Here is a 6,655-nt window from a genome sequence, read left to right as displayed (position 1 = left end):
ATACAGTTAATGAAAAGAATTTGTGATGTTAATTGTGATTTAAAATTACCTTAATTCAGGTGTATGCCTTTAAAATAATATTATATAATTTGTGTGTCATAAAATAAATGCTTGGTACTAAACAATTCTACTTTCAAGCCAAAGTGTTGATAAATCTCATTTACATATTCACCATTCAAACCACAACCGATTGATTATTTCCCATGAGTCCTAACTGCTGTCAAACCAAACCTCTCCCTTGCCAGCCATAATTTACACCTTGAATTTAGTTTTAATCAAACTGGGACGGACCCAAGGGAGTTTTCTGTTTTGCATGTAACAGTTTATGGTTTTATGCAACAGTAAGTTTTATGGTTGTGCATTGGCATGTAACATCCAAGTAACCACCATTAACATGTTTATGAATTTATTTATAAGGCATTGAAGCATCTCCAAAACGTTGAATGTGTCAATGCTGTTACATTACGTTGTAAGCTGGATTATACGTTTGAGCAGGAGGATGAGAACGATGTATACTGGGTGGGAAAAAGTCCTAGGACAGTTAAATATTTCCAAAAGTAACAAAGGTAGAGTTTCAAAACTTGGTACCCAGTTTTAACACATTATTCAGTGATGCGCTACCTCCACAGGGGGATGGCCCGCTAGGAGTCAGCAGAAATTCTTAAATGAAAGCTGAGAACTAAATGATGACATTCATATAACTTAATGTAAAAAATATCTTACATATAATTTTCTTTGATTTTTGGTAAAGCTTTGTCTGAGAAATTAGTTGTATTCTGTTCCACATAGCTTAAAAAAATATTTTTTTGTTTTTACACTTCTTAAAAAAATATGTGTTAATTTTGTACACAAATTATATATTGCTAAAAAAATCTTTGATATATTATTATAAGCTGTTATTATCAGTTAATAATAATCAAAAATAATGTGGATAAAGTAAATCAGCAAAAGTGCACTTTTTGAAATTTATTTAAAAACTAATAATTTAACGAAACTTGCATCACCCTTGTGTTAATTAACCGAATACTGTGTATCATGAAACGTTAACATATCATCAATTCCTTAGCATGTATCAAAATCGGTTGCGGATGGCAATACCTGTTCTGTTGTTTTAATTAATGAAATTTCAATCTTGACATTGAATTGGGCGAAGGTTGGTATAGTTTAATTTTTTATTACTGTTTCACCACTACACGTTTTTTCGACATCTATATTTTATATAAATTTGAATAATTTATATATTTTCAATCCCATGTTTTATACGTTAAAGGACGTAAGTATGAAGTTGCTGAGGTATATTTACAAATTACACAATAGCAGTGTGCATAAGATCAAATATGCATTAAATGTTTGTTTAATTGTCCGCACTCCATCGGCTTTAATCAGATGGAATTCAATTACTATGAATCGGGCGTTCATTTGATTATTTTCCCATCATTCATTCCCAATAATCGGCGTGTAATACTTCGTGTAATCAAATCGCTTTTTCCCTAGCGGTCCCTTTTATTGTAGTGAATTACATCTATTACTAATATTTCGTGCCAAAAACGTTTATCGTAGGTGATAATCTGTTTAATTATGGTTGTCTTTTTGAGTTGTAGTAATAGTTTATTAATATGAAGTTTCTTAGGTAATCTTCATTATTGGTCATATAATATTTAAACATTATTATTATTGATATAATATTTCATCCCACGGTAAAATATTTTATTACTGTTGTATAAGACTAATATACTCGTATTAACTCACTGAAGCTGTTTAGTAAGCATATAAGAGTACTACATACAAATAATGAATATGTGCTATTTTGAGTTTGTTGCGTATAGTTTGTGTTACCAATAAATTATTTGGTCAGCCATATTGTTGAAATATTCAGCATAATTTTATTATTCCATTCGCTCTTGTTTATACAACTGGTATTCAATCCCAAAGCTATTTTTCCATTATATGTAAATAAGTTTTACAGAATTACAAATATTTTTTCTTTGTTATTCATATATTTTGCTATAAACCTTTTTTTGTTGTACATTGACCTGATCATAAAATATTTAATCCAATGATAAGTGTAGGTTTTTTTGTTAACATCTTATTTAATTCAATGATAAAGGTTATTGTTACTGATTTACTTTAGGTTAATATGTTTTGCTAAAATTCAATCCAAAAAGTAACTTAAGTTGTAAACAATGTAGTAAACTGCAAACAGAAATAAATTATTGGCATCTTAAAAATAATATATGTTTACCTATTATATTTTACATATTTTTTTATTACAATAAAAGGTGTAGAATGAAAAACTGTATAAAAGCCTCACCTTAAATTCCTCTGTGACACTAAACCAAAGCTGAACTTTTGAAGTTGACATTTCTTCAAACGTCTCGGGATTAGATTGTTCCATAACCTTATCAAAATTTTCCAATATCCAATAATGAAATACTGAACTTTTGAAGAAGTTTCATATATCAAATGAAAAGTGCATTTAGAATGTTAATACAAAAAGTATAGTCATCGAGATTATTTAAACAATGTTGGTTTCATTTCAAAAATGTGTTGACTGATGTCTCAAAGGTAAAGAAAGGAACTATCTTTTTATTTTGATAAATGGTTATAGATTCTTAATAAACTACTGTTTCTCACCATAGCATTTAATATTTATAAATAAATGCTGCCAACTTTAGATTACCTGAAGGTATAAGATTATACATTAAACTTAACTGTGGAGTAGAATGATATGTCTTGTGTAGCTTTGTTACTGAAAAAAAACGCTCTTTCTTTAGCAACGACCATTTACTAAAAGCCTGATTATATAAACAGCCGGATTGATTTTCAAATTATCAAAGTAATTTTGTTCTTCTCCAGATCAAAGTGGTAGCCTTTTTATTGCATGTTGATATCCATATTGATACAACCATTTAAAAAAAAAACTAATTATACACTGCTAAAAAAACTAATTTCAAAAATCTGTATTTTTCTACCTATTTTGGAGTAGGTGTACATTGATGTCTAAAAATAGTCTAATATGATTGATACTTTGATTGAGTGTCATTAAACATCTCGAAATCCATCCTCCTATATTGTTTATTGTAGAATGTACTTAAGTCCTAGCTAATCTCTAGCTTAGTTCACGTACGGTTTTTACATTCTAAAAAATTTCCTCACGTTTTTTTTTATACGTAGCAAACAGCTATAATTGGTATGCAATTCAAAATATACAAAGAAATATCTTTTCGTTGAACTTTAATACCAAATGTGTATGCTTAACAAACAGCTTATTATTGGGGTTTGAGAAAAAATCCACTTTGGTTGTAAAGAGAGGTACACATTGTTTTTGCTTATAGAATAGTATCAATTTCTTAATACTTTACACTAATCCAACTATCGTGATCTTAAGATAATTAAAAACATATTCTATCGATTCTGAGGTCAGATGCTGAAGCGTATTATGCTGTTTGTCGGATCAAAGACTGTTTGTAGTTCAACAGTAACTATACTGAGTAAAGGAGATGCTGGTAGACATATGGGCGTCTTTGTGAGTAAATGTATTGGTGTGTATGTGTGTGTGTGTGTGTGTGTGTGTGTGTATTACATGTACAATTTACGACGAGAACTTTGTATATGTTTGTTTAAACTCTAAACTAAACCATATCATTGCCAAAGTAACCAACAATCGCATTAAATCTCTTTTAGTATTTTTTTTTTTCAAACCACTAGTGTCATTCGAAAGTCCAACATCACAATATATTTGAGTCAACATTGATAAATGTAGAGGGATAAGTGACGGTCAGAGTTTGCCAACCTGTTAGCGTCAAAGGGAATATTTGCGTTGGCAGTTGTCGGCACTGTTTTAAACTCGCTGATATTTTTACTTGGTGTAAACTAAAAGCGTTTCTGTCGTGTCCCTGTAAATAAAATATTGTCACCAAAAATATATTTATGGAACATTGCTGTAAATTACTTTCCATATTTTAACAAAAAACAAACGTAGTAGGAAATATAAACACTTACACATTGATTTGTATCAAAGTATAAATTCTAAATGCATGACCCTATAGAATACTGATTTAAAAAATATTTTGCAAACTGAACGTTGAACTTGCATTGGCTTTATTCATGCTGGTAAGCATTTAATTTGTATTTCTTTGGAACCAATTTAATTCAATTTTGAAAGGCTTGTTGGGTAGATGTATCTAAGTATTTTCTTGATAAAGTCAATTAATGTGTACGGTTTAAGAGCACTGAGCAAAAGCAATGCCCGAGAGTACTGATCCATGAATAAGGAACTTTCACATAAGTTCTTGGTCCGGAGTTGATACTTTTAAGTTTTTCTTGGTCCGTTTCCAAGAACAACCACTACCGTCTTGAGTAAACCTTTCAGATGTTGGCAAAAACTGAAGAAAATGTAAAGCTTTTGAGCACCATTCAATATTTAAAAAACACAACTATCATTTCAAGGCAGCAGGGGGTCTCCTCATTTTAAAGCGTTTATCAAAAGAAATTGAATGGCGCAAACCACATGATAGGTGTTTACATTTGAAAATTTGGGGCTTCCCCAAAATACCCCCTTTTGGGGACTGGGGCAAAGTTGTAACTTTGATGAAAAAGTGCAATTTCTTATGTTGTAAATATGTGCCGAGTTTGGTTTTCCTACTGCAACGCGTTAAAAAGTTAACAGGGGGGGTTCCAGACTTTTGCCTAACCCTGTATAACCAAATGTAAATAATAAAATAGGTGTTAGGTTGATCTTTTTTATAAATATCTTTAAATATCCGAAAAGACCAACAAAATTAAAGATCTTTGAATAAACTAAGCCCTACATAGGTAATTTTTTTTCTGTAGCCATACTTTAATACAGTAATGATGACTTTTTGTTCATTTGACGGGGTATATTGGAGAGGGAAAATGTATATAATATAGTAGTTTAAAAGATAATACAATTTTTGGCTGTGTCTACGTTTTATATAAATAATGACTTTGCTATTTAACCTTCATAGTTTCGCAGTCCTTGACGTGTGAAAATTCTATTGTATTTATAAGATGGTAGTACGTTTAAAAGGTTTCAATATTAAATCCATTGAACTTCTCAAGTCATGTTTCCTAAAATTGTAACAGAAAGAACTGTTCAAATAAAATAGCTTACTTGGTATCTTGATTGAGCTGTCGAGAAATAAAATATATAAATGCAATAAAACTTAACGTAAATTTTAGTGGGTTGCTCCTTAATGTGGGGAAAATATTCCTTTTGCATGATATACATTTTTACGATTGTAAAAACAGTTTTCAAAGTTTAATATCAAAATAAATTATTGGTCAAATACTTTTGAAAATGTATTAAGAAAAAAAATAACGTTTTAACTTTGCTAAAAGTACCTACGTAAGCAGATTTACAAATGTGTACGTAATTTATTCAGTTGTATGCAAGACTGTAATTATTTACGGGTTTATATTACTATAATGTAGCGTAGGAAATATAAAGGGTAAATCATCATACGGCTGAAGCATATTATTATATACCTCACTACTGTATAACATACTAAATAATCTCTGTATATCCCATATTTTTCTGAGGCTCCAACCACGCACGCTAAAATATGGAAATTTTGATGGTGGCCACAGAATTAATAAATAAATAAACTCTTAAAAAACTTAAATTGCATGATGAACCATCCTCTAAACTATGAACCACTTACACTTATATGTCAAAATGATGGTAGTAACAGGCAACATAAGAATTACAAACCTTTTAACCTTCTAAATAACCCTTAAAACTCCCAAAAAGGACATTAAATTATAACACTAACATGTCAAAATTGTTGTTGGTGGTCACAAATAATACAGAAATAACCTCTAAACTACATACACGACTAAAATGGAAAGCCAAATTACATTGATGATGGATAACAGTCAGGAATATATCATTACATACCATTCGAATAATAAGATGGCGTGCATGTTACCTTAGAGGCTACAATCAAATTACTCTAAGTATACTTAACTAGTTATGTCAATATGACATATGGCAGTAAGTCATAAATTGTATGAAATTAACAAACTGGTAAATGTGAATGACATTGCACCTTAGCTAAGTGGCTACAAAAATAACAATTTATCCTTCGTGTTCTTCACATACAAACAACATAGGTACACTTTTTGGTCATCTCGTATGGATTTTATGAATGAAATGCGAAGGAAATTTAAATCATTAACTTCATACTATTAGGATTAGTCAATAATATGTGGTTATGTTTTGTGTGTTTGATAATCATTTTTGTGCTATTCAAGACGAAGCAATTCACGAATAGTTGTTCCTAAAGCCAAGAAAGTTAATTCCCAAATAATAATCTTGTTTTGCATTGTGTCCAAACTAATTTTCCTTCTTTTTCGCTCTTTAATTTTGCATCTGCATATTCATTTTTATTAAAATATGATAATCATTATACCAAGGTAAAAAAGCGACAATCAAGAACCAATGGCTATTGTTTTACAAAATAGATTTCAAAGGAATTTTACATTTCAAATTGAAAATATGATAGTATCAAGTTAAATACTGTATTCCTATTCAATAAAAAAAGTAAGTGACCCCTGTTAATTATTCGAATTTATTTGTATTACATAACAGTTTACTGTATCAATATAGGCGTAACCATTTTATAGAAGATCT

The sequence above is a fragment of the Macrosteles quadrilineatus genome, unplaced genomic scaffold (genome assembly GCF_028750875.1).
Source record: "Macrosteles quadrilineatus isolate MER2022 unplaced genomic scaffold, UCM_ALF_1.0 Scaffold_8__2_contigs__length_117827958, whole genome shotgun sequence".
NCBI lineage: Eukaryota > Metazoa > Arthropoda > Insecta > Hemiptera > Cicadellidae > Macrosteles > Macrosteles quadrilineatus.
The sequence above is the reverse complement of the archived record's forward strand: the minus strand, read 5'-3'. Positions refer to the sequence as shown.